This window comes from Microcaecilia unicolor, chromosome 2, assembly GCF_901765095.1.
Source record: "Microcaecilia unicolor chromosome 2, aMicUni1.1, whole genome shotgun sequence".
Taxonomy (NCBI): Eukaryota; Metazoa; Chordata; class Amphibia; order Gymnophiona; family Siphonopidae; genus Microcaecilia; species Microcaecilia unicolor.
In genome coordinates this window covers 76,931,985-76,956,622 of record NC_044032.1, presented here as the reverse complement: position 1 = coordinate 76,956,622, position 24,638 = coordinate 76,931,985, and the positions used below count along the sequence as shown (strand labels likewise).

General features: G+C 41.5%; 1 protein-coding gene across 5 annotated transcripts in view; it reads left to right on the top strand.

Moving 5' to 3' along the window:
- Positions 1–2,303: 2,303 nt before the first annotated feature.
- Positions 2,304–24,638, top strand: part of LIFR (LIF receptor subunit alpha) — a 267,586-nt gene continuing 245,251 nt past the window's right edge. For all 5 annotated transcript variants that reach the window (XM_030193051.1, XM_030193054.1, XM_030193052.1 and 2 more), the window contains exons 1-2: positions 2,304–2,680; positions 7,482–7,604. The gene's annotated coding sequence lies outside the window, so the exon portion shown is untranslated. The remainder of the gene's footprint in view (positions 2,681–7,481; positions 7,605–24,638) is intronic.

The window sequence follows — 24,638 nt, the reverse complement described above, 5'->3', positions numbered from 1 at the left end:
TTTTTCCATCATGTTGGTTGCAGTTTCTCTTCTGCTTTCCTGTCTGCCGTCTTCCAATTCTCTTTCAAGCTGCTGCTATTTGTCTTTTTTACCCTCACTACACCTGCTTCTGACATATTGATTGTTCTTTTTTTTTTTAGCTCTTTCCTCTCTTTTTTTCTTCTTTCTGCCTCCCTTTCAACTCAAATTTCACCCTCTCACCGTTCTCATCCTTTTTAGCTTACAGCTACCTATCAGATTTCCACCTTCTTCTCTCACCCAGTAGCTTTTCTATTCCCCATCTCACTCCTTCCCCAGCCCTCCATTCCCTTTCATTACCATATTTCTATCCTCTGCAATCACTATCCTTTCATTCATGTCTTCCACCCTCTTCCTCCCCCTCCTGACCTCTCCCACATGGTTCCACCATTCCCAGCATCTTCCTCCCTCTGCCCTTCTAGCCCAGCATCTGCTCCCTTTTTCTTCCCTCCCTACTCTTGAAGCCTTACATCTCTCTGTCCCTTCTCTCTTCCCACCTGCCTTCTTCCCCATGTTCCAACATTTCTCCCTCTCTCTTCCCTCATTCCCACTGTCTGGCATCTCACCATCACTCCTTTCTGCTCCTAGATCCAACATCCCCTTTCTCCCCTCTCCACCTCCTGTGTATCTCTTTCTCCCTCTCATCCACCCCCTCGTCCAACATATCTCCCTTTCTTGTGCCATGGATCCAACACTTCTCTTCCCCCTACCCCCATGCAGCATTCTCTCCCTTCCTCCCTTCCACTGCCATGTCCAACATCTCTGCCTCTCTTACTGTCCACCATGCCTCTCTCTCCCTCTATTGTGCCCCGTCTAACATCTCGCTCCCCCCTAAAGCATTTCTTCCTCCCCTCCACCATCATATCCAGCATATATCATATCTCTCTCCCCACTACCCCTATGTCCAACATTTCTCCCTCTTTCGTCCCTCTCTATGCAACGTCCCTGTCCCCTCCATCAACATCCACCATATGCAAGATTTTTTTCCTTTCTTACCTCTCTCCACCCTATGTCCCACAATTCTCTCACTTACCCCTCCACAACTCTTACCCCCCCCCCCCCCCCCCATGCAGCATCTCTCTTTTGGAAAGAGACCCCCCCCAACTCTCCCTCTTATTTTATGGGACAGCAGCCTTAACTGTGCCGGTATAGGAGGAAGCAGGCTGAGCTCCTGCATCTGCTTCCCGCTCTTAGCGGCAGCAATTCCCACACATGCTGCCTACCGCCACTAACCTGGAAGCGTCTCCTTTGCCACATCCTGCCCCAACAGAAACAGGAAGTTGTGACAAAGGGGACGGGACACAGCAAAGGAGATGCTTCTGGGTTAGTGGTAGTAAGCAGCATGTGGGAATTGCTAGCACTGAGAGAGGGAGGCAGATGCAGATCCTTGGAGCTCAGCCTGCTCCCTCCGCTCTCATTGCTGATAAAGATGCTCCGCTGCCGGCGCTGTTCAGGGTGCTCCACTGCTGGGTTGGCCTTAGATCGGACGAAGAAGGGCAACCTTCGAAAGCTAATCAAGAATTGTATTAAGTTATGTCCAATAAAAATGGTATCATCTTATTTTCTTTTCCATGTTTTATTTCACTAAACATGTAATTAAACACTGGAATTCATTGTCAGAGAATGTAGTAAAAGCAGTTAGCTTTGCAGGGTTTAAAAAAAGGTTCGGATGGCTTCCTAAAGGAAAAGTCCATACAGTTATTACAATGGACTTGGGAAAAATCCACTGCTTAATTCTAGATTAAGCAGCATTAAGTGTATTGTACACTTTTGGGATCTTGCCAACAAGTACTTGTGACCTGGACTGGCCACTGTTGGAAACAGGATACTGGAATTGGCGGACCTTCGGTCCGTCCCAGTATGGCCATGCTTTATGTACTTATGTAACAAAGTCCATTGCCGTGATTTTCACAAAAATCAATAAACAGTCATTCTTATTCACGGTCCCCAACGTTGTGTGGGCCAAATAAAATCCTCCATGCCTCCTTTCTGCTTTTACACATGCCAGCCGGGGACAAGCGAAAGCACGCCCCCCCCCCCCCCCCCCACCCACCGCAGGCCAGTGGTCTGCCTCTCTGGCAAACTGTAGCTTTCGGGACAACAGCTGTGGAGGCACGAGATGTCCGGGAGTGGGACCCTCCACATAACCGAGTCAGCGCGAGGCTGACTCATGGATGACGTTAAACCAGCAGGCCAATGGGCTTGCAGACGATGAGGAGAGGGTGTGGGGGAGGGTCTTGTGGTTGTTTTCTCTTTCTGGGCGGATTATTGTTCGTGTGGGCTCGTGTCTGTCTATCCCAGAAACTCCACGTTAGGATTCCGGGGTCCTGCAGTCAGCTAAGCTTGTTCGCATGCGGCGTGGAGGTAGTGGGAATGGGAGCCGCTATGCGCAATGTGTCTGCCTGAGTCCTGGACGGTGCTGGTGGACTGGCGCGGTAGCTGAAGGTTTTATGGTGCTGAAGGGACGGAGGATTTTCGCCGTCGAGGGATTAAGCCTGTCGTTGTAGGTTTGGAAGCGGGTCGGCGCGCGGTGAAAAAAAACAGGAGCGCGGCTCAACAGTGCGACCAAATTGCTGGCTCTATAATGAGAAAGCGACAGAGCCAGACATCGCCCTCACCGCTTTGCTGGATAGCGGACGGACCGCTGGGACTCGAGGTTTAGGTGAGATATATTATCGGAAATGGTTTTTCCTGTTTTTGCTGCATTATTCCTACTATAGAGTCTTCTTCACTTCCTCCTTCAAACCCAGGTTCCAACAGTAATTGCTTGGAGGAAAATTTTATTGACCTTTTACAGTGGGCACAGCTACTCGACCTACCTTTTCAGATCTCTTAAACTTATAGTTTTGCTTTACAGCAAGTTAGACGCATTTGGTTCAGTGACCTTTTGTAATTAATTTGATCTGGGTGAACTGAATACGTATTTTTTGATAGGCTCTCTTGGGAGCTCAGACTTTCTGAGGTTTCATCAACGAGTGAAATTGTTTATACACAAGTATGAAAGTGCATTGAGTGTAGGGAGCAGGTTTTTTTTTTTTTTAAAAGCTGTTACCATTTTCTGTTCTTTAATAAATGATTCCAAATCCATACATCAAATACTTGTGCCCAAAAACATGGCTCCTCGGGCAAGGCAATCATAATAACCATTGTTTATATTAGAGGAATAAAGATGATGGTAGCAGGTTTGTGGACAGTAAACAATTTCTTGTTTGGGGTAATCCTCAGATTTAATTCTACTACTACCACTACTACTTATCACTTCTATAGCGCTATAAGGCATACACAGCGCTGTACACCATACACAAAAAGACAGTCCCTGCTCAAAGAGCTTACAATCTAGATAAGACAGGTAAAGAGACAGGGCCAAAGACGGGGCTAGATGTACAGGCTCGGGTAGTCTATTCCAGCCAAGAGGTGCAGCAAGATAAAAGAACGTTTTGTTTAACGTGGAACTTCGTTTCTTGTATGATTTTGATTTCTAACATAAATGCTAGTGTAAGCTCAGTAAAAGAAATTAATAAATACCTGGGGGTTCAGAACAGGAGCTGGCATAAGCTGTGAACAGCTGGGCTGGCTGGCTGGCAGGCAGTGAATGAGGGAGAATATATGTTGTTTTTTTAGTATTTGGGGCATGAAGGGGATAAGTGTTGGTGAGCTTTGGGGGTCTGGCTAAAAGGGGAGTTGGTTTGAGGCTGGATTATAGAAAGGTGCAGTTTCAAGGGGGCTGCGCATCTTTGAGCACCTCTTATAATATTCTAGGAGTTATATTTGATAGAGGGAATTTATTAAGTGATTAATGGGGAATTTTAGTAATGGTTTGGTTGTTTTTAATGGGGAAAATGTGGCAATTTCAGGGTGTGACGGATTTTTAAAATCTAAACTTGTGAAGAGGTCTTAAGAGGTGTGCTACAGGGGTGCAGCGAGTGGGGAAGAGGTATCATATTCGGTTGTTAACATATTGAAGAAAATGTTTTATCCCATTAAAGTCTATGGGAATTCAGTTTCAAAAATGGAGCTGATATTTAAAGATTCAGAGTTCCATCTTCATCAGTACAAACTGTGACTTCCCTGAAAGGCTTTTTGATTGGATAGTAAGGGAAAGATAAGTACATAAGTATTGCCATACTGGGAAAGACCAAAGGTCCATCAAGCCCAGCATCCTGTTTCCAACAGTGGCAAATCCAGATCACAAATACCTGGCAAGATCCAAAAAAAGTACAAAACATTTTATACTGCTTATCCCAGAAATAGTGGATTTTCCCCGAGTCCATTTTATAACGGTCTATGGACTTTTCCTTTAGGAAGCCGTCCAAACCTTTTTTTAAACTCCGCTAAGCTAACTGCCTTTACCACATTCTCTGGCAACAAATTCCAGAGTTTAATTGCACGTTGAGTGATGAAACATTTTCTCCGATTCGTTTTAAATTTACTACATTGTAGCTTCATCGCATGCCCCCTAGTCCTAGTATTTTTGGAAAGCGTGAGCAGATGCTTCACATCTACCTGTTCAACTCCACTCATTATTTTATAGACATCTATCATATCTCCCCTCAGCCGCCTTTTCTCCAAGCTGAAGAACCCTAGCCGCTTTAGCCTTTCCTCATAGGGAAGTCGTCCCATCCCCTTTATCATTTTCATCGCCCTTCTCTGCACCTTTTCTAATTCCGTTATATCTTTTTTGAGATAAGGCGACCAGAATTGAACACTATATTCGAGGTGCGGTCGCACCATGGAGCGATACAAGGGCATTATAACATCCTAATTTTTGTTTTCCATTCCTTTCCTAATAATACCTAACATTCTATTTGCTTTCTTAGCTGCAGAAGGTTTCAATGTATCATTAATGATGACACCTAGATCCCTTTCTTGGTCCGTGACTCCTAACGTGGAACCTTGCATGACGTAGCTATAATTCAGGTTCCTCTTTCCCACATGCATCACTTTGCACTTGCTCACATTAAACGTCATCAGCCATTTAGACGCTCAGTCTCGTAAGGTCCTCTTGTAATTTTTCACAATCCTCCCGCGATTTAATGACTTTGAATAACTTTGTGACATCAGCAAATTTAATTACCTCACTAGTTACTCCCATCTCTAGGTCATTTATAAATATGTTAAAAAGCAGCAGTCCCAGCACAGACCCCTGGGGAATCCCACTAACTACCCTTCTCCATTGAGAATACTGACCATTTAACCCTACTCACTGTTTTCTATCTTTTAACCAGTTTTTAATCCACAATAGAACACTACCTCCTATCCCATGACTCTCCAATTTCCTCTGGAGTCTTTCATGAGGTACTTTGTCAAACGCCTTCTGAAAATCCAGATACACAATATCAACCGGCGCCCCTTTATCCACATGTTTGTTCACCCCTTCAAAGAAATGTAGTAGATTGGTGAGGCAAGATTTTCCTTCACTAAATCCATGTTGACTTTGTCTCATTAATCCATGCTTTTGAATATGCTCTGTAATTTTGTTCTTAATAACAGTCTCTACCATTTTGCCTGGCACCAACGTCAGACTCACCAGTCTATAATTTCCCGGATCTCCTCTGGAACCTTTTTTTAAAAAATTGGCGTTACATTGGCCACCCTGCAGTCTTCCGGTACCACACTCGATTTTAAGGATAAATTACATATTTCTAACAATAGCTCTGCAAGCTCATTTTTCAGTTGTATCATTACTCTGGGATGAATACCATTCGGTCCAGGAGATTTGCTGCTCTTCAGTTTGTAGAACTGCCCCATTACATCCTCCAGGATTATAGAGAATTCATTAAGTTTCTCCGACTCATCAGCTTTGAATACCATTTCTGGCACCGGTATCACTCCCAAATCTTCCTCGGTGAAGACCGAAGCAAAGAATTCATTTAATCTCTCTGCTACGGCTTTGTCTTCCCTGATTGCCCCTTTTACTCCTCGGTCATCTAGCGGTCCAACCGATTCTTTTGCTGTCTTCCTGCTTTTAATATACCTAAAAAAATTTTTACTATGTGTTTTTGCCTCCAACGCAATCTTTTTTTCGAAGTCCCTCTTAGACTTCCTTATCAGCACTTTGCATTTGACTTGACATTTCTTATGTCATTTCTTATTTTCAGTCTGTTCCTTCTTCAATTTTCTGAAGGATTTTCTTTTAGCTCTAATAGCTTCCTTCACCTCACGTTTTAACCTTGCCGGCTGTCGTTTGGTCTTCCGTCCTCCTTTTTTAATACGCGGAATATGTTTGGCCTGAGCTTCCAGGATGGTGTTTTTGAACAGCATCCACACTGGATGTAAATTTTTGAACCTCACAGTCGCTCCTCTAAGTTTTCTTTTCACCGTTCTTCTCATTTTATCATAGTCTCCTTTTTTTTAAAGTTAAACGCTAACGTATTTGATTTTCTATGTATACTTCAAAGCTAATATCAAATCCAATCATATTATGATCACTGTTAGATCATGTCAGAGAGTTCTGGTTGTTACGGTTACAGCTAAAAGAAGAGTAGGAAGTTTTTTTTTTAGTAAGGAAGAAAAGGGTTGTTGCTACTATGAATTTTACAGGGAGAAATTAGGTATCAATGTCTGAAAAGTTAGGGAAAAGGGCTTGTAGTAATGCCAGAGAAGGCTGCAGATCCTGAGCTGTTGAATCAGAGCTTCCATAGAGGGACAGAGCTGTAGGTTTAAAACTACAGCTAGGAGAGACAGAGCTGCAGATTCAAAACCCCAGCAGAGAGAGACAGAACTGCTGAAACAGAGCTTCAACAGGGAGGCAGAGCAAACAGCCTTTTTGAGAAAAAAACTTGCAAGTATAAATTTTTGTTGTGTGTGTTTGTATATATATATATATATACATACCTGTATATATATGTATATATAATAACTTTTTTTCTCTTTTTCTTCTCTGTGCTTTTGAAAGACATTGCTTTTGAGCTACTTAAATAGTTAACTGAGAATGTGTGTGTGTGTGGGGTGGGGGGGGGGGGGTTGTAAGGGGGGGAGACTGTGAAACAAAAACTTCTTAAAAATTCTTGTATTAGATTCCTTACCTTGAAGGAGGATCCTGTATTTAAAAGAAAAAGCAACTTAGAGAGAGAGAGAGAGAAACTGCAACACATAGTAACATAGTCTTTAACAAATGAGTGATATAAACACTGTTATGTATTTTAAGATTAATGTTACAACTGTTAAAAAAATACTGCATTTACAGAATATTTGACTTGAAAGAAGGGTATTTTGTTAGTTATGAGAGCCTTGACAGTAATGCCTTCCAAATGATTTCATAAGAGAATATTAGAGATATTCTAAGTAATTTTGAGAGCTTGACTCTACTCTTAAAGAAAAGCAACTTCACAAGTTTTTTTTATGCCATGGTGCAATAAATAATTTTCTTTCAAAATAATGTGCGTTTCTTTTTCTTAAGGATTGTCACATGTTTTCAGTGCTAATGCTGTTTTTTTTTTTGTTTTGTTTTTTTACTTCTGAAGCGGTTACAGGTGAATGTGTGTCTTAATCCAGGGGAGGTTTCCTTACCACCTTCCACTGTGACACTAGTAGCTTTGCTACAGTTGGATGAAGACAGTGCAGAAACCCATAGGGTGCTACACTAGGTAAAAACAATCTAATTTGATTTTACATATTTCTTCTCGGATATATTTTTACATTGATCTGATAAAAGGGGACTAGTCTCAAATGTGCTGTTTCAGATAAAAGGTTTCACCTATAACATTTTAGTCTTTATCATCATCATTATTATTATTATTTTGCATTTAAGAGCATATCACAGTACAGAGAAATTAGAGACGCCTGCTTCTTAAAAGTTAAGAAGATACCAGTAGTATAGGAGTTTGGTGATACACACAGGGTTTTGTGTACTAATGCATTTTCCCCATTTTGCCTTTTATAAAATTGTACTTAATTTCAAAAATATGTATTAATTGCTTCTTCCTTAGAATCCAAAGTGATGATGTACAGTAACATAAATATTCTCTAGTGATATATTTATTAAGATGTATTAACTGCCTTTATGAAGAGATTCATCCAATGCAGCATTATTTACTTGCTTATTTCTTGCCAATTAATAATATACATATACAACAAAATCTTGTACAAGAGTTTGCACTTGTTTTAAAAAATAAACAAACTGGCTATAGTTGGAGGCACTTGGATGACAGTGAAAAAAAGTTGTGTTTGGCATTTTAACAAACCTGTCCCTGCTTTGTGAAGCTTGAAGTCTGATAAAGACGGCATACATACAGGTCAGGGATGTCAAACTACAATTTTGAAGGGCTACAAACCAGTGACATTTTCAGGACATTCTTAATGAATATTCATAAAAGATTTGCATACATATACTGCCCCCATTGTGTACAAATATTTCATACTGCATTATTAAAATAATTTCATTGATTGCCTTGTATTCATCATGCCAAATTAACATTTTTAGTTTTGACCTTCAGCACACTAGTGGAATCCACTCTCAGTATTTGAGGAGCTATTTCACTTGGTATCAATTCCCTTTTCATTTATGGTCATTACCAGATGCTCCTAAGAATACCTTCTCTATCAAGCAGGAGCGTAGTTAGAACCAGATCCTTTTTGGTTTCACTCGCCAACTGTGAAATAATCTTCCACAGTTTATTGGATGATATATTTAACTTTTATATGCTTCCTGAAAACTTTTTCATTTTCAGTTGTGTTTTTTATGTTATGCTGTAAACTGCTATTAATTCTTATCAGTTACAGATCATTTAAAAAAAATATTTGATTGCTTACTTTTCCAAATCTGAGCTCAAGGTTAGTTACATTTTTTTCCCATGGATATACATTAGGACAGAAGCAGGAATTTGACTGGCTTTTCTTGTTGTCAGCTGTCTACTCTAACTGCTAAGGCTATTCCTGCACTTGTTGACCAGTTTGATCTAAAATTTTGTGGTAGCAGTCTTTGAGTTCTAATCATTGGATGCTCCCTGATTGATGTTTTAAACCTGGACTATTATTTTTTGTATTGTTCATTGTGATGGGATATGCAGATTATTGATGTTTAAAATATGGCAAATATTGGTTTAATGAATAAATAAAATTACTTTTATCATTGTATTTTTGGTTTTGGTTGGTTATAAATTTTATTATGTGTTAAGGGGTCTCTTACTAAAAGGACATAAATGGTTAACTCACTGAAACAGACTACTGTGAGACCGCATTAAGGGAAATGGGACTTGATATACCGCCTTTCTGAGGTTTTTGCAACTACATTCAAAGCGGTTTACATATATTCAGGTACTTATTTTGTACCAGGGGCAATGGAGGGTTAAGTGACTTGCCCAGAGGGGTTTTGCAGTAGTTTGCAGTGTCTGGAAAGCACCAAGTATGGCAAATAAGGTTTTATATCTTGCTGTGATAGAAGAGGCTGATTTGGATTTAGTGGAGATCAGTCATGGGTCACAGAGAACCTTGATTGGTGTATAGTTATACAGGGCTGTAATCTGTTCAGGTTAGGAAGAAAGGGATGGGGAGTGCTAAGCTGAGTGGGGGTCCTCCAACTGCATTGCTACCAGTAGGGGGTGGAGTCCTGCAGAACTTGCCTGTCCATCACTATTGAAAATGTGATAGTGAAACAGCACCCCCCCTCCCCACCTCTATAGGTGGATGACTCCTGTGCAGCTTAGAGCAGTGGTTCTCAACCAGCGTGTTGGGACACATTGGTGTGTCCCCAAGAGATGGGAGGTGTGTCACACAAAATTTGTTGTAGAAAGCAAGCCTGTGTTTCCTTTATAACCATCACTGCCTGCAAGCTGGGAAGACCATTTTGAGAGTCAGGTTCTTGAAATTCCTGTAACTGGTTCCTATTTGTGCATCTCTACAACCCCCAATAATAACTGCTGCCTCCAGCCCCAACTGAACATGTTGCAGGTCTGCTGTCCATAAGTTCTGTTTGCTGTATAGTTTCCGAGTAGCATATTTGCATGTTTTTGTGTTGCTTCACAATATCTGGCTGTGGAGAGCTTTTGTGTTGCTATTACTCAGGTGACCCTTCACTTCCCAAGATATATAAATCAACATACGCGTTCAGTTTCTCTTACATATTCACACAGCTCTGGAACACACTACCAAAAGACCTGAAAGCCACAGACGATTACCTAAAGTTCTGAAAAAACCTAAAGACTCACCTTTTCAGAAAGGCGTACCCCGTAGAACCAACATAAACACCGAACAATAAAACACAACAATTAAACTAGGAAACGGACAATTCTCAATTCCTCACAGCACAATCCCACCCTTGCAGCTGGCAGGAGACAAACCACACCAGATCTATTTAATCTTCCATTCACTCTGTATTGTTCACTGGAGTTGGTAACAACCTCTCCGGATCAATGTAAGCCACATTGAGCCTACAATTAGATGGGAAAATGTGGGATACAAATGTGACAAAGTAAATAAGTTTGACTATATATTTGTTTTGTTGTATGGCAAACAAGAAATCTGGAACTAATGTGTTGTATTACAACTTTTTCATATGGAGTGAGCAAATTCATACTAAACTTGTAATTAAATAATTAATATTTTAAGCGTGCTTTGTTTAGCTGTGAATTTTAGTGTTCTGTGTGTCTCATACATATAAGAACATTGTCAGGTTGAGAGCCACTAGCTACGAGGGAACAGTGGAGGAGTGGCATTATATGTTAAAGATAATATTCAAGCCACACAATTGCAGGAACTACAGGGTCAGTCTGGAAAATGGAAAATGTATTTTTTTTGGTGTGCTATACAGGCTTCCTTCACAGACAGAAGAAGTAGATAGAGATTTAATTGAAAACATTCAAAATATTTTAGTTATTTGTTACATTTGTATCCACAGTTACTTAGCTTGTTTGCTGCTTTCATTACGGGCCTCATTACTGTGATATAAACCCAACAAGCTGTTAGTGACGTGAAAGGAAGCGCTTCCTTTCACGTCACTAACAGCTTGTTGGGTTTATATCACAGTTGGGTGTTGCTGGGTCCTCTTTCCCTGATGAAGCCCCAGTTGGCGAAACGGGACCGTTGGGGAGGCCCGTAATTAAAGCAGCAAACAAGCTAAGTAACTGTGGTTTTGGTATTTAGCTGTCACATATGATATTTATAGGCATTTGTTGCTAGGAGAGCATGTATGAAACATTCAGGAGGAGGTGGGTGTTAGAGGACCAGTGATTATATTAAAGTGACTATATTGCTATGATCTTATTGATCAGAAAGAGGCACGAGTCTGAGGTCCTCTCCCCCTCCATGATTAATATTCATATTCTACCTTTTATTGCTTTTTTCCACTACTTTTTCAGCTGTTATTTCTTATAATTGAGCGGAGTTGTTCCCAAAACTTTTTTTGTTACATTTGTATCCCACATTTTCCCACCTATTTGCAGGCTCAGTGTGGCTTACATAGTACCGGAGAGGCGTTCACCAACTCCGGTATAACAAATACAAAGTGGTTTTGTGGTGGTAAGATAAGGTTCGTGTGGAACAGACACATTAGGGAGTAGTAGAGCGGAAGAATTGTATTAGTAGCACTTTCCCTTTCACAGCTATATAATAGGTGATTTTAATATGCCAGATGTTGTTTGGAGTATCCCTATTGAGGGATCTTTCAGAAGCAGGGAGATTCTGGATTCTCTACAGGGGGAACTATTCCAGAAGTTTAGTAATGGAACCCACGCGGGATGGGGCCATACTGGACATAGTGCTTACTAAATGGGGAGAGTGTTTCTGATGTTATAGTAGGTGATCATCTGGCATCCAGTGATCACCAGATGGTGTGGTTTAATATTAAGATTTGTTTTTTTTTAGTCTAGAACCTTTTGAATGAATCTTCTCCACACCTAACTTTATTCATATGAAGGATTGCCTCAAGGAATTGCTGTCTAGATGGGAACATCTGGAAGAAGTTGGAAAACAGTGGGCAAAACTGAAAGGTGCTGTTGTAAGGGCAACAAACCTTTTTGTAAAGAAAGTAAATAAATGTGACCAAGCTGTTGTTGGATAATAAGGAAAACAATGGTAACTCCTTAAAAAATGCATGACAATCATACTTTTTGCATAAAGAACAGGCATAGGGTATCTATTTAAAATACAGCATTATTTATTAACACTAACCAGCAGCGTGTGAAGCCGGAAGAGAGGAAGAGAACCTGTGGACTTAACCCATTAGTGCCCGATGTTCCCATGTGGGAATTATTTCCCATATGGCTTATTATGGGAACACTAATGGGTTAATGGCAATGTGATGACATCACCGGGGGGGGGGGGTTATCTGTCGGATATGCTGGATGGTTGGATTAGCGAAGGTCGGATAATCGAGACTGTACTGTAAGGAAAAGGAGGCAGCTTTTGTTCTCAAAAGTAGTAGCTGAAAAGGTAAGGAAAAAGAGGATAGCCTTTCTAAACTACAAGAGATCTCACAAAGTGGAAGGCATGTGACATTATCTGGAAAAGCTAAGAGAAGCTGATAGAGTAGTCAGGAAAACAAAGATGCAAATGGAAGAAAAAATAGCCAATACGGTAAAATGGGGGGGGGGGGGGGGGGGGGGGGTGAATACATTTTTTACATATGTTACTGATATGTGGAAGCTCAAAAGTGGCATTATGAGACTCAAAGGTGACAGGGAGGAATATGTAGAAGCTGATAAAGGGGTTAAAAGGTCATGGACTTGATATACTGCCTTTCTGTCATAGAACCAAAATGGTTTACATATTCTAAGCAGGTACTTTCTCTGTCCCTACTGGGCTCACAATCTGTTTGTTTGTTTTTTTTGTACCTGGAGCAATGGAGGATTAAGTGACTTGCTCAGGGTCACAAGGAGCTGCAGTGGGAATTGAACCCAGTTCCCCATGTTCTCAACCCACTGCATTAACAAGATAAGGTGGAATTGCTTAACAGATGTTTTTCTGTTTTGTGTTCACAGCTGAAGGGTTAGGAGCAGGACTGGAGATGAGAAACGCAAATAGGAATAGAGGGGTGGTAGTCCCTGAACGATTTTCAGAGGACTGTGTTCCTGAGGAGCTGTCTTAATAATAATAATAATAGAACTTTTTACCTGCACTAGCCTTTTAGTTCAGAGTGGTTTACATGATAAGATACTGGTCAATTCCCAGGAAATATAATAAAAACACTAAAAATAGAAAAATTATCCCTACCTCCCTATCCTCTTAACATCTTCAGCTGTCTTATAAGCATTATACTGTATTCAATATGTGCTTCCTAAATAAAGGTAGACAAAGTGATGAGGCCGAGTGGCATACTTCCAAGGATACTGAAGAAACTTAGGGAATTTCTAGCAGCTCCTCGGGCTGATTTTATTTTCAGTGCTTCTCTAGAGTCAGAAGTGGTCCCAGAAGACTGGAGGAGAGCGAATGTGGTCCCTCTCCACAAAAGTGGAAGTAAAGAAAAGATTGGGAACTACAGGCCAGTAAGTTTGTCTTCTGTGGTAAGTAAATTAATGGAAAAACTTTTAAAACAGAGAAAATTAAAGTTTTTGGAATCCAATGGATTACAGGTCCCGAGGAAACATGAGGCAGGTCTTGTTAGACAAACCTGATTAATTTCTTTGACTGGGTGACCAGAGAGTTGGATCGAAGGAGAGCGCTAGATAGTGGTGTATTTAGATATTATCAAAGTCTTTGACACGATTCTGCATAGACTAATAGATATACTGAGTGCCCTCGGTAGGGGCCCTAAAGTGTCTGATTAGGTTAGAAACTGATTGAGTGGTAGGCGACAGAGGGTAGTGGTAAATTAAGCTCATCCTGAGGAAAAGGATGTTACCAGTGGTGTGTCATAAAGTTTGGTTCTTGGGCCAGTTCTTTTTAACATTTTTGTGTGCGATATTGCTGAAGGGCTGTCTGGTAAGGTTTACCTCTTTGTGGATGATGCCAATATCTACAATATCCTGATGGTGTGGATAACATGAGAAAGAACTTAGCAAAGCTAGAGGAATGGTCTGGAATTTAGCAGCTAAGATTAAAAAGTGGTGGTTCATGCATCTGGGCTACAAAAACCCGAGGGAACAGTACAGTTTAGGGGGTGAAGAACGTTTGCGCACAAAAGAGGAGTTTGGGACTTGGGTGTGATCATATGTGATGACCTTAAGGTGGCCAAACAGGTAGAGAAGATATGAAAACTAGAAGGATTCTTGGGTGCATACGGAGAGGAATGGCCAGTAGGAAAAAGGAGTTGATTATGCTCCTGTATAAGACTCTATGGTGAGACTTCATTTAGAATATTGTGTAGAATTCTGGAGCCTGCACATTCAGAAAGATATAAACAGAATGGAGTCAGTCCAGAGGATGGCTACTAAAATGGTCAGTGGTCTTAATCATAAAGCGTATGTGGACAAACTTGAAGATCCCAATATGTATTCTTTGGAAGAAAGGCAGGAGAGGGGAGATATGATAGACATTTAAATACCTAAATGGTGTGAATGCACAGGAGGTGAGTTTCTTTCATTTGAAAGGAAGCTCTTGAATGAGGGGGCATAGAGTGAAAGTGAAAGGGGATAGACTCGGAAGTAACCTGAGGAAATACTTCTTCATGGAAAGGGTATTTGAATTTGAGGAACGGTCTCCCAGTGGAAGTGGTGGAGACGAAAACATTATCTGAATTCATTAGGGCTTTGGACAAGTACATAGGATCTTTGGTAGGGAGTGGTAGATGGCATGGATGGGCAGACTGGATAACCATATGGTCTTTATCTGCTTATATGTTTCTATATTTCCATGCATTAAACCACTTGCAGAATTTTTTAGATTTTTTCCATCGAGGGTGTGGCATGGATAGGGTAGACATGGAAGTGTTAACTGGTTAGCATTTTACTTTTACAGCATGCCACTGGCCAAATCAAAGTTAATGCAATAACAATAGTAGGAACGTCTTGAAAAGATGCTGCGTAAAAGTGGTAAATGCAAATTTTAGCACATTTTAGTAAAGGAGCCCCTAATTGTCTATCTTAATCGTTGAACTGTGTATCTTTGTGTTCTATTTGTTGAACACCACTATATTCTCATTCTTTAAGAAATCAAACCATGCATATTCATATTCCCCTTGATTCTATAAAAGTTGCTGGGAGGGCGGGCGGCCTGGTGCTTCGTCGGTTTGGAAGAGGGAGTGAGGGTGGACGGCCTGGTGCTCGGAGGGAGGGAGAGTGGGTGGAGCGGACCGACGGTGCGCTTGCCAAAGGAGAGGGCTCTGCGTGCCCTCTCTGGCACGCGTGCCATAGGTTCGCCATCGCTGCTATATAGGTTTAACTCTTCAAGCTTAGGTGGGAGTGTGCCGAATTGGTTTTCAGAGTTTTTGAGTAAAAGAAAGTACTGTATACAAAGAAAAGATTCCATTTTCACAAAATAGGCTGCATTCTCCATTACCGCCATCATTGTTTAACGTCTATAGGAGCTCTTTGGGTGAAAAGCTAGATAGTCTGGGTACTTTTGTTCTTTCATATGCCAGTAACATTTTTATTTTGAATTCTGTATTTGATTATGTAGTATGTATCCAAGTTCTGAAACACAGTATTGAGCTGATATATTATAGGAGTAGCCTAGTGGTTAGTGCAGTGGACTTTGATCCTGGGGAACTGAGTTCGATTCCCACTGCAGCTCCTTGTGACTCTGGGCAAGTCACTTAACCCTCAGTTGCCCCTGGTACAAAATAAGTACCTGAATATATGTAAACCGCTTTGAATGTAGTTGCAAAAACCTCAGAAAGGCGGTATATCAAGTCCCATTTCCCTTTCCCCCCATTTAAAATTAAATAAGCAAAAACTAAGGGCTTTTTTTTTTTTTTACAAAGCTACGCTAGCGATTCCCACATGGCAAATGAAAGGAAGCTTATGTAGCTGACAGGCTATATTGTTTTGCTTTAACTGCAGCTGCTCTTAACTCCCCCAGAAGCTACTGCTCTAGGTGACCCCATAATCTTGCCTAATCATTTAGGGGGCCTGGGAGTCCTTATTATGGGGAAATTCTACACTAAAAACTACAAATAAATTATGCAGAATTTGAAAAATAGTATAGAATTCTCCCAGGAGTAACAGTTGAACAGATAAAATGAGTCTGCTTTTGTTTCATTCTCTGATCTGGTGTGTTAGAAGTCCCCCCCCCCTCTCTATTATATGGAAATGTACATTTAGGGGCCCTTTTACTAAGCCACTGTAAAAGAGCCTGCACTTGTTTTGGCACACCCTGGGCCACATTTTACCACAGTGGGAAACGGCCTTTTTTAAAATGGGGCAGTAAATGGTGGTAAAGGCTCACGCACAGGGCCAGTCTTAGGCAGGAGTGGTCGCATAGGGCCTCACGCTCCCAGGGGCCCCGCAGCGCCCTTGGCATCTCCCTCCTATTCCCTTCTCTTGCCATCTCCTCTCCTGTTTAGAGAGCTACACTGGAGCAGGGGGAATGCACAGCGATCTGAGGTTTGCCTCTCCTTCCCTGAGCCGCAAGGTGCCCTCCCGGCACATACCTCAAGCCACCCTGGTGGTCTAGTGGATTCTTTGGGGCAGGAAAGATCCCCAGTCTTTCCTGCCCGCTGCCTCTGACTCTCTTGCTGCCGCATTGCTTTTTAAAAATGGCTACTGAGACTTCCAGTGGTGGCCTTGCAAGACTTCCACTGAAGTCTTGTGAGGCCACTGTTGGAAGTCTCGGCAGCCATTTGAAATAAGATGCAGCAGCAAGAGGGTCAGCGGCAGCGGGCAGGAAAGACTGGGAATCTTTCCTGCCCTGAAGAATCCACTAGATTATTATTATTATTAGCATTTGTATAGCGCTACCAGACGCACGCAGCGCTGATTACCAGGGTGGCTTGAGATATGTGCTGGGAGGGCACCCTGCAGACTGGGGGAGCGGGGAGGAATATGTGGGAGGAAGGGGAGGGTACTGTAAAAAAACAAACAAAAAAATACGAAAGTAACATCTGTTTCCCCTTCCTCACACAGCCAGATCCAGTACACTCAAAACAAGCAAGCAAGCAAACCTATGAGCTGCTGCATCCATGTTGTCTTTCTTTATTGTTGGTGGAATTTTTATTTAATCTCAGATTTTCAAACATGTTGGCTTGTACATATGGATTGTACACAGAGGAAGTATAATAACAGAATAACTTTTTTTAGGTAGAGTAGTAGTTTTGTTATAAATCGTAATCAGTTTGTCATTTGGAGGGGCTGGTTAAAGGGATATCATAGTATGTTATATTCGTGTAGAGATTTTTTTTTTTCTCCTGGTAAAGGGCCACTAAACAGACATCATGTTACAGGTGCTCAACATTCAGAGTATCTTATCTATCGTATTTATATCCCACATTAAACATGAATTAGGTTGAAACCTGGGAGCATTTAAAAACTTGTTTTTTTTTCCTGTGCCTACATCAAAAGAATAAAAGATGGCATGTGTGAAGTTGCTTCTTTTTGCTTTGTGGAATGCACTTGCCTTTTTTTTTTGTTGTTACTATTATTTCACAGAGAAGGTATTGAATAATGAGGGAAGTGTTTCCTTCATGCAGAACTGTCCAGAGTCGGTCTAAATATGTCAGCATTGTCCAGTTCAGCACACTATTAGCAGCCAAGTTCATTCAAAATTAATTATGTTCAGTGGAAAATAAATCTGTTGGCTCAGGCTGCTTACTTACTATGTGGATATTCAATCACTGTTTCATTATTGCTACCAAGTATTGCATATTAAGGGCATTTGTTTAAATTCATTTATCCAGGCCTTACATGCACATAGTTTTGCATTTTAAACCCAAAGGTTTCCTATGATAGCATTGTGCTTAATTGAATTAGTTTTTCTGTACAAGTTTTGCTTGATTTGTCTTTATTTGAAATAAAAAAAAAAGTTTAAAACACATCTTGTCAACAAGGGGCAGGACTAGGTGTGACAGGGGCCCACCAAACTGGCCTGCACAGGGCCCCGCAATTGCTAACACCGGCCCTGCTCACGCACTAACCCTATGGTAATTGGGCAGCATGTGACAATGTGGCCGTGCTGCTGATTACTGCTGGGAATGCCCCTGCGGTAAAAAATAGAAAATGATTTTCTATCACAGGAAACTGTGCGTGCCAACTTTGGAACTACCGCCAGGCTCCCACGCTACCCTGGCCGATTGGTGTGCGTTAGCTGTGCAGTAGCCCTACCGCGCCTTTGTAAAAGGGTCCCTTAGTTTTCTAAGGAATTCCTCAGGTAAAAATAAAGATGAATTTCATACAGGTAACTGGAAACTGATGAAATAAAGTTAGCACCACTGATTTTGTTTTCTTTGACCAGGACTGAGTGTAATTAGGGGAGCTGTACTCTGCAAGAACAGAACAAGCCTTTCTTTATACAAAACTAACTAACCATAACTATGCAGGTGTACCAAACTAAGTACATAGAAACAGATATGAAGTGGTTTCAGCTGCCATAGATTTTTTTGTTTTTATGTTAAATTATTTTTCTGAATGCACAAAAGTATTTTTTTTTTAAATATATACTATACATTTGAATATAACATTGAGTTCTCTAGGAGGCATGCTGATGCCATATTGAATAACATAGTTGTTGTTTGCTGATACTAAAATGATACTGCATAAATTAATTCTGAAAGCCATAGTATCCTTGTGGTTTGTTTTCACCAGCTGTGCATTTTCAGATGAGGCTTATTTGGGGTTCTTTCCTGACTCAGTTTTCACTCATGAGTGTTACAGTAGCAGTTTGTTATTGAGCTGGCTGACCACATACATAATGTTTTGTGAAAGTCTTCATACCCCTTGTATATGTTTCACATTCTGTGGTCTAAAAAGTACAATTCAAAATACATTTAAAGTAGGAGGTTGAGATAGGAGCTTTAGAAATGGGTGAGGTTTTTAATTGGTTACAAATTGTGCTTTTTATCATGAGCTACAGCCACCCTTTCTGAATGTATTTCTGCTTTGAGTCAAATAGTGTGATTTCTGTGTTTATTCTGCTTGACTTGGCAGAAATAAATTAGAAAATAAAAGTAAATAAAAAAAGGCAATACTTTTTGATTAAGTGGGTCTTTTATTAAAGATCAGTGCATGTTATCAGCACCAGAACCCATTTTATTCTTATGGGTTCTGCTGCAGATAACATGCGCTAATCTTTAGAAAAGACCCCCTAAGGTAATCCAACAAGAAGGCATTTAAAAAAAAAATTGTTAACCTTTTAATTCTGTCATCCGAGTCAAGGCATTAAGAGCCTCTTTTACTAAACCATGCTAGCAATTCCTGAGTAACAAATGCCATGCAGTCCATTTAAAATGAAAGGGCTGAGGCACATTTGCCTTAAAGGCAGAAGTGGGCCATAAATCACATTGAAAGTTGCATGCCTTATTGTAAAAACATTTTAAGGCAAAGGGGAACAGCAGCTGGAATTTTTCAGTTTTATTTTGAACATTGGAATAAGTTGATATCAGATTGTGGCACGATATAAAGTCATGCAGGTTGATTCTTCCCCACCCCCTTCCAGAAAAATCTTTAATCTTGAGCTTTGTCAGAATTGTTACTAGAAAAATAATAAATCTTGTGTGTTACCAAGTTCAACTATAGAAGCCTGTAGTGCATAGAATCAGTGGAGTGTTTACACTTGGATGGCAGGGAAAGTTTACTGGTTATGAATTAGATTCCAGTGATAGTTTCCTTGTTTGGTAAGACGTGGGAGTAAATATATGTAGTGAACTTTTCCTTGTGCTGGAATTTTGGCTTCTGGTTATTGCTCTTAAGTGAATGAGGGATACGACTTATAAGTTCAGGTAAATCATGCTCTTACATTGACTGTATCTTATATCTTTACCTACATACCTACTGATTTGAATGTAGGTCTCCTGGTTGTCTTCAATTTTGCAGATATGGTAAGGCTACAGAGCCTGATCTTTGCCGCATAATTGCCTCCCCTGTGTCTCTCCCATCCAGCTCTGAAGTTAGCAGGAAGGTAGTGGCACAGTGATGCTTTGGGCTGCCTCCTCAGCTTCTATGGCCAGTGTCCTGCTTCAAACCGTGCAAAATGTATCCAATCAAAATCCTGAGTGGTATGGAGCGGGTGGAGGTGAATCGATTTTGAATAACTGAAAAAAAAAAGTACAAAGACGTGGGGACACTCAAAATTCCATGGAAATACTTTTGAAACAAATAGGAAGAAATATTTCTTCACTTAAAGAATAGTTAAGCTCTGGAACTTGTTACTGGAGGATGTGGTAAATGGTGGTTAACATATCTGGGTTTGGACAAGTTCCTGGAGGAAAGGTCCATAGTCTGTTACTGAGATGGACATAGGGGAAGCCACAGCTTGCCCTGGGAATGGTAGCATGGAATGGTTCTACTAATTGGGTTTCTGCCAGGTACTTGAGACTCAGATTAGCCACTGCTGGAAGGAGGATACTGGGCTAGATGGACCATTGGTCTGACCCAGTATGGTTATTCTTATGTTTTTATGGTCGTCTGCTCCTATGTGTACATAAGTACATAAGTACATAAGTAGTGCCATACTGGGAAAGACCAAAGGTCCATCTAGCCCAGCATCCTGTCACCGACAGTGGCCAATCCAGGTCAAGGGCACCTGGCACGCTCCCCAAACGTAAAAACATTCCAGACAAGTTATACCTAAAAATGAGGAATTTTTCCAGTCCATTTAATAGCGGTCTATGGACTTGTCCTTTAGGAATCTATCTAACCCCTTTTTAAACTCCGTCAAGCTAACCGCCCGTACCACGTTCTCCGGCAATGAATTCCAGAGTCTAATTACACGTTGGGTGAAGAAAAATTTTCTCCGATTCGTTTTAAATTTACCACACTGTAGCTTCAACTCATGCCCTCTAGTCCTAGTATTTTTGGATAGCGTGAACAGTCGCTTCACATCCACCCGATCCATTCCACTCATTATTTTATACACTTCTATCATATCTCCCCTCAGCCGTCTCTTCTCCAAGCTGAAAAGCCCTAGCCTTCTCAGCCTCTCTTCATAGGAAAGTCGTCCCATCCCCACTATCATTTTCGTCGCCCTTCGCTGTACCTTTTCCAATTCTACTATATCTTTTTTGAGATACGGAGACCAGTACTGAACACAATACTCCAGGTGCGGTCGCACCATGGAGCGATACAACGGCATTATAACATCCGCACACCTGGACTCCATACCCTTCCTAATAACACCCAACATTCTATTCGCTTTCCTAGCCGCAGCAGCACACTGAGCAGAAGGTTTCAGCGTATCATCGACGACGACACCCAGATCCCTTTCTTGATCCGTAACTCCTAACGCGGAACCTTGCAAGACGTAGCTATAATGTGCCGAGTTATTTATTTATTAAGGTATTTGTACCCCACATTATCCCCACAGACATGCAGGCTCAATGTGGCTTACATAAACCGGAGAGAGAGAGAGAACTCCAGAGATATCAGATACAAATGAGAATAGTAGAGTAGAAGGGCAAGAAAGAAAGGAAACGTTACATATAACAGTACAAAAGATTAGGACTAAACAGGATCCACGTATGCCAGGTGGTAGAAGCAATGGCCTACATTGATCCCGGCGAAAATGCTTTGGTAAACAGATGTGTTTTTAGTGCCTTGCAAAAGGTCAGGTAGTCCCTCAGACTGGTGATGTCTCTAGAAAGTGCATTCCATAGCTGCGCCCTGATGAAGGGAAAGCTTGACGCCTGAATAGATCCATGCTTACAGCCTTTCCAGCTGGGGTAGTGCAAGGTGAGATATAATCTGGGTCTGCATTTCTGGCCGGCAAGTCAATCATATTCAGCATATAACTTGGGACTTCCCCGTTGATGATTTTGTGGTGCAAACCTTGACTTCAATATGCTCCTTAATCGGAACTCAGTGAAGTTTAGCAAGAAGAGGCATCGCGCTTTCAAACCGAGCTTTATTAAAGATAAGCCTCGCCGCCGTATTTTGGACAGTCTGTAGCTTTCTCAAGACAAAGCCCTTACACCCTGCTAATGTACCATTGCAGTAGTCCGTATGACAGAGCACCAATGATTGCATTAACTTTGCTCTGCTGGCTGGCCACATCCTGCCTCCTATGTGAAGTACTTCCTATTTCCACATAGGCAGAAGGGGACACCGCAGGAAGGACCTGTGGCCGGCAGAGCAGAGTTAACGCAATAACACGGCACACAGGAGCAGGAGACAAAGAGAGCAGTAAGCTACTGCCAGGTTGGTGGTCAGGGAATGGGGCCCAGGGGGGCCACTAAAGATTCCCCCCCCCCCCCCCCGGGCCGGCTTGGTCTCTCGGCGGCCGTGAGTGAAAGCAGTGAGTGATATGTTTAATAATGAACTTACTGGGTGAATTGTTTTGGTTTGTTTTTTCCCTTTGAATGCTGAGCCCACATGTTATACGAACTTATGCTGTTTTGAGACCCCTGAGTGCGTGCTGATGAATTACACCTGATGGTTGGAGAAGCAAGACTTAAAGAGACTGAGCTTGATGATTTTTCCTAAGAACTTTATATAGTCGACTCCGGTTATTGATTCTTTTTGTTGAATAGTCTTCTTGTTTGGGAACTTGGTTGCTTTGTGAATGCCTGAGCTGGAGAGTTGGAAATCCTGGACCAGAGTTGAACCAGGATTTGTGTTTATTTTCCTGGTTTCTTCAAAGGGAAGTGTAAGAGTGGGAAGACTGCAGACCTGGTGACGCGGACTGCGCCACACCCTGTGCAGCACCACAGTGGTTGTAACCCACAAGTTTTTTGATTCATCCGATGTTTCTAAAGGGAAAAAATTATCAGGTAAGATATAATTTTTCCATCGTCTACCCACACAACCTAAAGAACTGATGAAATCAATCAGAAAACTTTAAAAGTTACTTTGTATTTTGCTTAATAAAAATGATCTATGCAAATATACAACACACTGCTGCAGAATTTGAGAGTTGCCACAGGATTTTCAAACTTTTTACAGCAGCATCTCAAGGAAGATTTCTCATCAAGAAACTTGAAGCTGTGATTTTATAGGGCACCCTTAAGAAAGACCTGCTGCCTGTTTTTCTCTGCTGTAGGGGCTCCGAGTATGCTGTATTACTTAAGCATAAGCACAGAGCCAGGGCAGAATTAACCCTGTGCTGGGCCCTAGGCAAACAAATGCATTGGTCTCCCCATTGTAATATTAAATGTTTTATAAACTTACAAATGAGACTTGTGTAGATCTGACTGCTGAGAAAAGCCAAAAGAAGAGGAGACAGTAGGTAAGAAGCACTACTTGCCAACTCTTTCTGCCAAATGTAAGACAATGCACAGGGAGTGGGAGAACAAACAGACTTCTATGGGTAGTGGCAGTTCCCTGACCTACCTCCACTCTTGTTTCTGGCAGCAGATAACTTGCTAGGGCAAAATCTTCCTTGGCAACCACTGAATTAGCATATCTGAGAGAGCCCTAGTTTGCCATAATACACATAGACAACACCTGTGCTGATTTTTAGGCTAAGACGTTTTTTCCATTGTTTCAGTTCCCAGCACCAAACATACTGATGCCTGTTTCAGTTGTTTTCCTTTTCTTGCTTTTGCTGCTGCTGCTGGTGACCCAGTGCACTTTCCCTGCACTCATTTTACTGACTGCACTTTCCCTCGGGATTAAGGTTAGCATTAGCAAAGCTCAGGAGGAGCTGTTTCTATGATCACACTCTGGGGGAGATGCTCAAAGCAAACTGGGCTTGCAACATTTTATTTAGACTGGTTTTAGCCAGTCTAAATGAAACATTATTCTGTGCTTAATGCACAAAGGCTTTCGGTGCTGCTTTTACCATGTATGGATGCATAGACCGAAAGCACTATGCAAACATTCTTACAAGTATTCAAATGAGGCCAGTAGCAGTTCCCTCCAGTGCTCAGGAACAATGCCTGAAAAGCCTTTGCCCTACCAACAGCTCCAGAGCTATTAGTAGGTTTTAGTGTAGATTACAAGACCAGTTTGCTTTGAGTTAAAGATCTGGAAATGTTTGCTGCCCTCATCAGTTTGAACTTGTAGCCATGCTTCCTAACATGGAGGAAGCATGGCTGCACGATACACCTTCTCACCCTAGTTCTGTTGCCCGAACATTGCTAAATAGCTTCTGCTTTTCAATCACTGCTTCAGACTCTAGACGCTTCTTCCCCTAGGCTGGGAGTCTATGCAAAAGTCTCTGGGCATAAGGGTCGGAGCAGAGCCCAGCATTTGTGGTGCCCGTTGACTGGGCATGTGTACAACAGCTGTGCATACTGTACAACTCTTGTGGGCATGTGCCAGGAATGTTCCTCCCCCTTTAACGTCCAGTTCTCAACACTGTCAGCATGCATATAATTTGCATGCTGTTATTGTTGAGTATTGGTCAGTATTTAAGTTTCATTGTGACAGCTGATATTTTCTGGTTCTGTAGGGAACAGCGCCAGAATTCTGTGAATCTCCCCTCTGTTAGGATTGCATAGACTTCTTATAGCATCATCATAATATAGTTCCTCTGTATAGTGGTAAAATTGGAAGTCCCAAAACTTTTACGTTGTGAACTGCTTAGACGGTATATGCCTATGGTGCAGTATATTAAATGAAAATAAACTTGAAATTTGAACCTGTAGGCAGCATGATTTCATTTTAAGACTTGAAAATTTACAGAACCAGCCAGTCTCCTTTTCTCTGTAGCCTGAAGGCAGC